This window comes from Dipodomys ordii, unplaced genomic scaffold, assembly GCF_000151885.1.
Source record: "Dipodomys ordii isolate 6190 unplaced genomic scaffold, Dord_2.0 Scaffold132, whole genome shotgun sequence".
NCBI lineage: Eukaryota > Metazoa > Chordata > Mammalia > Rodentia > Heteromyidae > Dipodomys > Dipodomys ordii.
The window spans coordinates 4307534-4317318 of NW_012267348.1; positions in this window are offsets into that span (position 1 = coordinate 4307534).

Sequence of the window (9785 nt, forward strand, 5' to 3'; positions counted from 1 at the left end):
TCGCCAGTCCTGGGACTTGAATTCTGTGCTTGGGCGCTGTCCCTGCACTTCATGTGCTCAAGGCTAGCATTCTCACAGACTTCCCTGCCCCAGCTGGCTTCAAAGCATGATCCTCAGATCTTAGCCTCCTGTAGCTAGGATTACAGGCCTGAGACACTGGCTTCCTGCACATAGTACATTTTTATGTTTCTAAACTAGATAATGAAGATTGTTCTTTATCCCACATAACTTCTGAGGTCACTAAGTGACATCTTTCTAATGATAAGAGAATGTTCTTGCAAGTACGCAGATGTCACATCATAGAGGGGAGGGCAATAGAAAGGGCAAGACCGCTTACATTTCTTTCTTTCTTGTCTTTTATTTTTGAGTGGGGAGGGGCTCCTAGAGCTTGAATTCTGGGCCTTGGCATTGTTCCTGAGCTCCTTTTGCTCAAGACTAGAGCTCTACCACTTCAGCCACAGTGCCACTCCCAGCTTTTTCTGTGATTAATTGGAGGTTAGAGTCTCAAGGACTTTTCTGCCTGGACTGGCTTTGGACCTTGATCCTCAGATCTCTACTTCCTGAGTAGCTAGGATTACAGGCATGAGCCACCAGTGCCTGGCTCCATTTATTTCTTTTGTAATAGAGAAATCAGGTAGTGTTCTGGCTGTAAATAGCACCCGTACTCATGATGCCTAGGTATACTAGCAAGTCTTGTTTTTGCTTTCACCTGGATCTCCCTGCAGCAAACCTGTGAACACAGGGACAGAGATAGGCTCTAGGTGGAAGGCCCTAGAAGCGTCCTGCCTTCTAGTTCCTTCCATTTACAGCAACATGGGAGAAATCTGTCTTTTGATGTATAGCTCGAGGTTTCATTTTATGGGAGGAGTTGGTAAGTGGATGTTGTTTTCCAGTGACAATTCTGTTTTGTTACATGCCATTGTTCATGCCTTACCTGGCTGTCCTTCTCTATAACTTGGTGACCTTGAACAGGTCTCCCTCATTTCACTAGCTATAGAGTATGTGCCAGGTGTGTATGAAGACATTCAGTTGTGTTAGATGTGAAATTTCTACAACAGACCCTGTTATCTACATGTTACAGATGAGGAAACCCAGATATGAAGAAATGGCCATGCAGTTAGGAAGAAAATAGCAGAACTGCAGTCCACCCTGACCTTACTGTGATCCCAGGTCTCCTGTCCCCTGTTCCTCAAAGGCTTAATATGGCTGAGCTATCAAAGACAGAAGAGAGGAAACTACAAATATTCAGCAGCTTTTCACTGTTACATAAAAGCTTAACTGTTGAACCTTTTGAAAACTAAACATGCCAGCTATCAGTGGCTCACACATATAATCCTAGCTGCTCAGGAGGCTGAGAACCGATGATTGCAGTTGAATGCCAGCCTTGAGCAAATAAAGCTAAGAGACAGTGCCCAGGCCTTGAGTTTAAGCCTCAATAATGACACACAAAAAAAAACTAAGCACATTATTTTTACATGGATTAACAGTTTCCTTCAGCCCTGTCATTACAGTAGATACCTAGCCCAGGGCACATTTTGTTGATGAACACATGTTCCAATCACCTGTCTGATGTCTGAACTGGCTCTTAGGTACCCTCTACATCTCCAGAAGGAACCACTGTACTGCCTCTGGTCCTCATAACCCTGCCCAGCTGGAGAATTTTGGTCAGACCCAGTGGCTCTGTGCTCTTACCTCCTACCTTCTTTCCCTACCATGGTCCCCTTCCTTCTGAAAGCCCTGGGATTTTTCTCCCTTGAGAACTAGGAGATGGAAGCATCCTCCAAAGGCACTTTGAGGCACGCCTCAGACATGGCCCACTCTATCGCAACACTGACTCTTCAAGCTAGACCCTGGATTCCCCAAGCTTCAGTTTACTCACCTAAAATGGGCCTAACATTGTGTGGCAAGGACTAAACGAGAGAATGTAGGGAAAACACTGTGTAGGGGTGCCTACCTCTAGCTTAGTGGAGTTCAGTGAATGCAATTCTAAATCTATCCAACATAGTTGGAGAGGGACAATGGTCCCTGGCAATGTTAATGTCATCCCTATTGCCTCTCTGCCCCACCTCCCAAATCCGCAGAAGCAACATGTATTCAGGTTGAAATCTTTTTCTTTGGAAACCTTTATTTCCTTTTCTTTGAAAGCAAAGCTGCAGGTGAAGAGGAAATGACACCAAGACCTCAAAGAACGCAGCCTGCTTCTGTGTTTTATCTCCCTATGGATCTAGCTGGTCACAGCTGATCAGTCCTTATCTTACCCAAAAGTAGTACTGGATGGAAAGGAGCCTGCCCAGGTCATACTGAGTAAGTGCCAGCTGCACAGAGCCTAGGACTTGAGATTAAGTCCCTAGGCGATGGTCAGTATTAAATGTGGCCTCATAGCCTGTCACTAGGCTACTGCAGAACTAGGAAACCCTGCTGAGTAACAAGTCAGTAACTAAGACTCAGGTTCACAGCTGTCTCAGCCACACATGGGTGGTGCACCAGGCTCAGCTGCTGAGGCTGAATGGCTTCCACAAATAATTGCTTCCCCAGAAACAATTCCTCTGGGTGTCAATAAAGTCATTGATGCCCCAGCTCTCCCCTCAGGGTATGATTATCCAGTCTGGCTAGCTGGGGAACTAGGGAACAAAACCCATCTTGTAAACAGAGGAAATGGAACAGATAAGGCAGGGTCTGTGCACTTTCACTCCTTCCTCAGGAGTGAGGTGGCCTCTGCAGACAAGTGGCATTGGAAAGAGCCCGCTCACAGGTCTGGCTCTCTATCCAAAGGCATGGGTGCATCCCTTTAGGCTTAAACCTCCTTTTGGGTTTATTTATGGGTGCTTGTGGGGAGGGGGTTCTGAGCCATCTGGCCTTGGGTGGAGTCCTTGGACAGGGTCACCCTAAGCTTGGGTCTGCTGTAGGCTTTGGCACAGACAGATCTGAATGTGGATCAGGATCCCAGATCTGCTGTTTCTTTACTCTATAACCCAAACTTAGACAGTTGTAACTTCTCAAGCTTCAGTGTACTATCTGAATCCTATCTGCTTTTATTTATTTTTAATGTTTCTTTCAATCAAAGTAATAACACATAAATCTTGAAAGTCAAACAATACTGTAAGGCTGCTCTCCAGAAGCAGCAAGTTCTACTCATTCTACCAAGATCCTCGGTGTTTGTTTTATTTATGGAAGGACTGGGGCTTGAACTCAAGGCCTAACCCTTTTGCCTGGCATTTTTGCACAAGAATGACGCTCTACTACTTAAGCCACATCTCTACTTCTGGGCTCTTTGATGGTTACTTTGAGATTAAAGTTTCATAGATTTGTCTGCCAGGCTGGCTCTGAACAACAATTGTCAGATCTCAGCGTCCTGAGTAGCATGGATTATAGACATGAGTCACTGGTGCCCAGCTAAACCCCTCAATTCTTAATCTACTGCTTCCAGTTCTCTTGATTGTGTCTACTATTTTCTCCGTATTTCTCAGTAATTATGTTGCCATTTTAACACTGCCTTCTATTATGAAAAATTGTCTCTATAGTCACCTCGTATACACCCTCTCCATCCTTCTTGTATCAGTGTCACATTGTTAGACGTTTGAAACTACTATATGTAAACAGTGTTCTTTGCTAAGCCAAAAATAATATTGTCTCCTTTCTGAGAATTCTTTACATTTCCTTAAGTTATAATGGTCTCAGTTTTTCATTCACCTTTTTATTTTTTATTTTTTTTGTCTTTTATGCTCTTCTTTACAAAGTCCTGAACCTGACAAAACACCATAAGCTCTTCTCAAAATGTCTAAGCCCATCCATTATTATGTATTTTGTGTTTTGGGGGGACTTTGCTCCAGGAGCCCCTTACTTTCTTGCTCTACTCCTCTGGCCCCAACAGTGAAGGTACTGAGCTTTAGAGACATTGAAGGTTGGAGGTGCAGGCCAGGCGAAAAGATGTAGTTAAAGTCAGCCTCTGACCCAAGGATGCTACAACTCAATAGGGCAACAGACATTTAAATAGTACTGAAGTGCTGGCCCTGACTGCAGAAAGCAGAGGCAGGTCTCTATTATTTTCAGAGAACCTTCCTATTGTGTGTCCCACAGCTCATTCTCAGCCACTATCCCAGGTAGATCTGAGAATGAGCTGGTCCTAACTTTAGCCTAACAACTAGATCCATGCTTTTTAAAGACCACTCCTGGCTGCTGTACGCTATATCCAACTGTCAAAATAAAGCATACCTCTCAGGGTCACCAGCACTGGCTCATCCTTGACAGAGCTGCTCTTAGTCACTGTCCCCCATCTCCTCCATCCAGGGGGATGAGCTACGGGCCTGCTCCCACTGAGCCCCACATTGTAGGTCAGAGGAGACTAAGGACAGCAGTGAGGAACACATGAAAATTAAGATGATGCCAGGGAACCTAGGTCTAAGGGTCGAATACTTCAAGTCCACACATAGGCAACTTACCAGCCTTGGTGACCCAAACTTTTTTTTTAATTTTATTTTATTTTATTTGTGAACATACTGTACAGAGGGGTTACAATTACATGGGCGGGATAATGCGTACATTTCTTACCAAGAATTGCAGCCTCCTCCTTTGTTTACCCTTCACATCCCTTCCCAGCCTCCCCCCTCCCCCAAATCCCAATCCTTCTCCTTCTCCCCCTCCCCCCCCCCCACTGACATTGTAAAGCTCGTTTGGGGCATGACAACTTGTACTTCTCATTGTTGCAACAGGTCCACCTGTATCCTTAAACAACTGGTTTTTCCCCATCTCCTCCACAAGTTATACTGACATCAAATATAGAGAAAGCAGGGGTTATACTGCGGGGGAGGGACATACAAAGCAACAAAGAGGTGACCCAAACTTTTAAAGGTAACATGCATTCCCAAATTGAACAGAGAGATCCTCCTGAGTTGAGAGTCAAAATAATTCTACCTATGCTTCACATGTCCAAGTGGCTGGTGCATTCAAAGGCTTCTGATGACCTGTTTAGCTTTTAGGACCCACTTACACAGCAGCTGTGCATGAGGTTGCCATGCATATATTCCTACAAGCCATACCACCAAGAACTGTCCCAGGAAATAGGGTGAGGGTACAGAGCACATCTCTTCTGCCACAGCCAGCAAGAGACACAGCAAAAGTGTCAGAAACACTTGGGAGATGGAAGATGCATAAATCTCATAAGGCCACATGCTTTCTACACAGATAACCCACCAGAATTTAATCTGCAACTCAGATTCAATTGGCCAAGGAAGAAGAAAATGTGTGGTTGCCATAGCAACACAAAATTGCCCAAGATCTGGTTGGTCTCTAGGGAAAGAAAGCAAGCCGAGCCTCAATCTCCCTGGTAGAGATGTTAGAATAAGAGATCAGGCTGGACATAACCTGCACTGAATTGGGTGCATTCTTTCCACCACTCCAGCTCAGGTTGAGGGTGAGTCATACAATGCAATGCAAAACAGCCTGACTAGGACTAGCTCAGGTCCCTTACTCAAGCCATGGGACCAGATTGCTCAAGCATGGCAAATTCTAGAGACAGTCCCTGCTGAGGACCAGTTCTTCCTTTTGAGGGCTAACCCCTCTCCAGAGCAGCGCAGACTTAGAGTATGCTTTTCTTCCTGCCTGCTAATCTTAGTGTTCATAGTAGAGCTTCTGCTTGTGGCCTGGCCAGGAATGTGAACATGGCCTGGAACACTCCTTGAGTCCAGTTTGAAGGATCAAGGGACCTAAACCCTCACCCAGAGTGCCAAAAGATGTGTCAGGGCTAGAGATGTGGCTCAAGCAGTAGAGTGTCCAACACTCACAAGGCTCATAGTTCAAATCCCACTTCCACAAAAACAGCCTGGCACCAATGGCTCATTCCTATAATCTTAGCTACTCAGGATGCTGAGATCTGGAGGATCATGGTTCAAAGCCAGCCCAGGCCAAAAGTCCACAAGATACTATTCAATTAACCAGAAAAATTCCAGACTGGAAGAATAGCTCATGTGGTAGAGTACTAGTTGTGAGTGAGAGAGCCAAGTAATGGCAAGCTCTTGAGTTCAAGCCCTAGTACTAGTGCACACATGCACATACACACACACACACACACACACACACACACAAAAGCTGATGCAGGCATAAGTGGCAATATATGGTGGAACAGAGAACTACAAGAATGGGGAAGGAGTTAAGCATCAGGAAATTTTTCTTCCCCCAAGCCCACCTTACTGTTTTACCCCAAGAACTGATGCTCTGGGGCCCCCAGCCCCACCCACCCCCAAGCCTCTGAGGCCAACCCAACCAGCCAAGACTTGGATGTCTAGTTATGCTCCATGGGGCCTGATAATAGGTAGAGCTCTGCAGACATCTAAAACATGAATGATGAGTGGTTGACTAGGGTTCTAATGTCTGGGAACAGAAGAAATGAAAAGGTCAGATTTTTAGGGAGGAAAATGCAGTAGGCCTAGGTTTGAGGAATCTTAAGTGTGACAGGTGGTGTTTGTGAGGTTCTGGCCTATCAGAACTAGGACAACTCCCATCTTCCTTGGGGAAGCACTGGGCCCCTTAGCAAATGTGACCCTATCACCTGATCCAGAGAGACAAGAGACCCCAGGGCCCATTTCCCAGAGCCCAGCTCATCTGGCCCACCATGGAGCTACCACCCTGGGACTCACAGCCCTTACTGCTTTTGCTACCCAATCTGTGGGCTCTCTCCCATGTGTCCAATTAGTGCTAATTGAAAGCAAACTGTGTGCATGGGAGAGGGGCGGGCCTGGAGCGCTGATGTTCTTGTCAGATCTTTGAGGCATCTAGCTTCCTGGGACAGGTTCTTCCCCATCAGGTATGGGGTCTCCCATAGGGCTGGTGAGCTGAGATCCATGTACAGGCAGACCTTTGCTCTCCAAAAGGCATAGGTTGCACTGGCGACCTCCTACCCTGAGCAGAGCATCTCAGTCACCCTGAAATTCTCACCTGACAAAAAGCCATGGCTCTTCACCAGTCTCTAGGACCAAAGGCAGAGGATGCTCAGGGCCTAGTGAGAGAGATAGAAAGGGCCTGGAGTCTCTGAACCCTTCGCTGACCTTCAGTCCCAACACTAACACAGAGCCTTCAGAAAAGAGATGGGGTATGCAGAGGCAAAGCCCCTTTTGTGTCAAGCCCAGGCCAAGGTTCTGGATCTTGTAATGCCCTCCTCTCCTACAGGCTATGGTCATGATTTGATGACAGAGGCTGTGATGATGGCACATGGTGAGCATGTGAAAGCCCCATCCTAGCCTGGACAGAGGTATACACCCCACTCCTTTGTCTGTCTGTCTGTCTGTCTGTCTGTCTCTCTCTCTCTCTCTCTCTTGTCCTTGTCCTTGTCTCAGGCACTGTCAAGCCTCCCTCTTAGGGGACTGAGACCCTGTGATCCATCTTAGGACCACCTAGGGCCTCAGCTGGAAAGCTCACATATGGAAGCTGGTCTCTCAAGTCTCAAAAGCACTCACAGGTTGGGATCCCAGGTGCCAGCTCTTAGGACCAGCCTCATTTTCAACTCCTGAGAAATGGGCTTGTTCCTATGCAGGAGGTACCCCCAGAGTGGGTTACTCAGGAGTACAGAAGCCCTGAAAACAGAGGCTTGGCTGACTGTAGCCACTAGAGGGCAGGACCCTCCTGTGTGTTTCCTCCAGAGGGCTGGCAAGCCAATGAACAGGGCAGATGGGACACCGCAGTCCTGATGGGCTCTGGATGCAGTCGCTGCAAGCTGCAAACAAGGAGGCTGAAGCTAGGAGGCTGGCCAGAAGTCCATCTGGACAATAAGCCTCCAAATAATTCCTTCAATCTTTAGGCTTGCCCCTCCTGGAATTCTATCCCTGAGCCTTGGGACCTGAGCCCATTGAAGAACCAGCTAGCAATTATTTTCCCTCCCTCCCTCCCTCCCTCCCTCCTTCTCTCCCTCCCTTCCTTCCTTCCTTCTTTGCCAATAATGGGGCTTGAAATCAGGGCCTTTAGTCTTGCTTGGCTCTTTTGCTCAAAGCTGGTGCTCTACCACTTGATTCACACTTCCTGTTTCTTTCTTGTCACTCGTGGGGCTTGAACTCGAGGCCTGGGCACTGTCCCTGTGCTCTTCAGCTCAAGGCGAGTGCTCTACCGCTTGAGCCACAACACCACTTCCGGTTTTCTAGTGGTTTATTGGAGATAAGAGTCATGGAGTTTCCTGCCCAGGTTGGCTTTAAACTGTGATCCTCAGATCTCAGCCTCCTGAGTAGCTAGGATTACAGGCCGAGCCACCAGCGCCCAGCAAAATGACTATGGATTTTTATTTTTATTTTTGTGGTTGTGGGCCTTGAACTCGGCCTGGGTGCTGTCCCTCAGCTCTTCAGCTCAAGGTTAGTGCTCTACCACTTGAGCCACAGCTCCACTTCCCTGGCTTTTTGATGATTACCTGGAAATTAAGTTTTGTGGACTTTCCTGCTGGCTTCAAACTGCAATCCTCAGTTCTCAGGCTCCAAAGCAGCTAGGATTACAGATGTGAGCCATGAATGCCCCATCAGTCTCCCCTTTTTTAGGACACTGGTGCTAGAGGAACAATTAAAAGAGCAGATTCTCCAGCTACCTCCAGGTACAGTGAGGAAACTGAGGCACACCTTGCTGAACACTATGAGTTAGGTCCAGGCAGACATATCTTGCAGATTGGCCATGAGCCAGGCACGCACACTCAGCTCTTTAGAGTCACTGCTGCTAGGGTTGTCTTACTTTTTTGTTTGGTAGTTGGTTTTAGCTTTTTGAGACAGGATCTTGCTCTGAATTCCAGGCTGTCCTCAAACTGATCATACTTCTGCTCCAGCCTCCAAAGCAACTGCTAGAATTGCATACATGTGCCACCATGCCTGGCTGAGACTGTCTTGTTTTTGTAATGAGGCAACACTTAAAGAGACTATCATGGCTGAAATCACACTACCAGGGTGGTCCAGGATTCTAGCCAATACAGGCCAAGCCTGTGTTTGAGCTCCCATGGTGTATTATCACACATGCAGAGATACTCTCCTGTGTCACCCACTGAGCAAATAGTGGATGACTAAGTGAACATGGATATGTGTGCACACATGTTCCCAGGGAGCTCTGGCTGTTTCAGCAGGGACAATGCTGTAACTTTTGTCCCTCATCAGGACCCAGCTAGGGAGATCCTCATGCTCGTGCAAGAGGAGCTATGTAATGAGCCTACAATCTATGCCATGACAATCCTCAGTTAAGACTGGTGCAATGCTGGCACTAAAACCAGGAGAAAGGTGCATATTAAGGGCACCAGTGGCAATCTTTTAGGCTTTCTCATGCTCCAGCTGTGAGCATTAGGACCTTCTTTTTTGTTTGTTTGTTTGTTTTTTGTTGGTCATGGGGCTTGAACTCTGGGCCTGGGTGCTGTCGCTGAGCTCTTCAATTCAAGGTGAGCACTCTACCACTTGAGCTACAGCACCACTTCCATTATGATCTTCTCTGAACCCTTGGTTTGGTCTTACTCCTCTAACTAGGCTTGAGATTTGTGTGTGTATGCATGTGCTGGTTGGGGTTTGAACTCTGGGCCTGGGCACTGCCCCTGAACTTTTTTGCTCAAGACTGATATTCTCCCACTTGAACCACAGCTCCATGTCTGGCTTTTTGATGGTTAATTGGAGTTACAAGTCTCACAGACTTTTCTGCTCAGGCTGGCTTTGAACTACAATCCTAAGATTTCAGCCTCCTGAATAGTTCAGATGATAGGCAGGAGTCATTGGTACCTGGAGCCAGAGGTGAGTGCTTCTGGTTCAGGCAAAGTCCTGATACTGCTATGTTTCATATCCCTAATG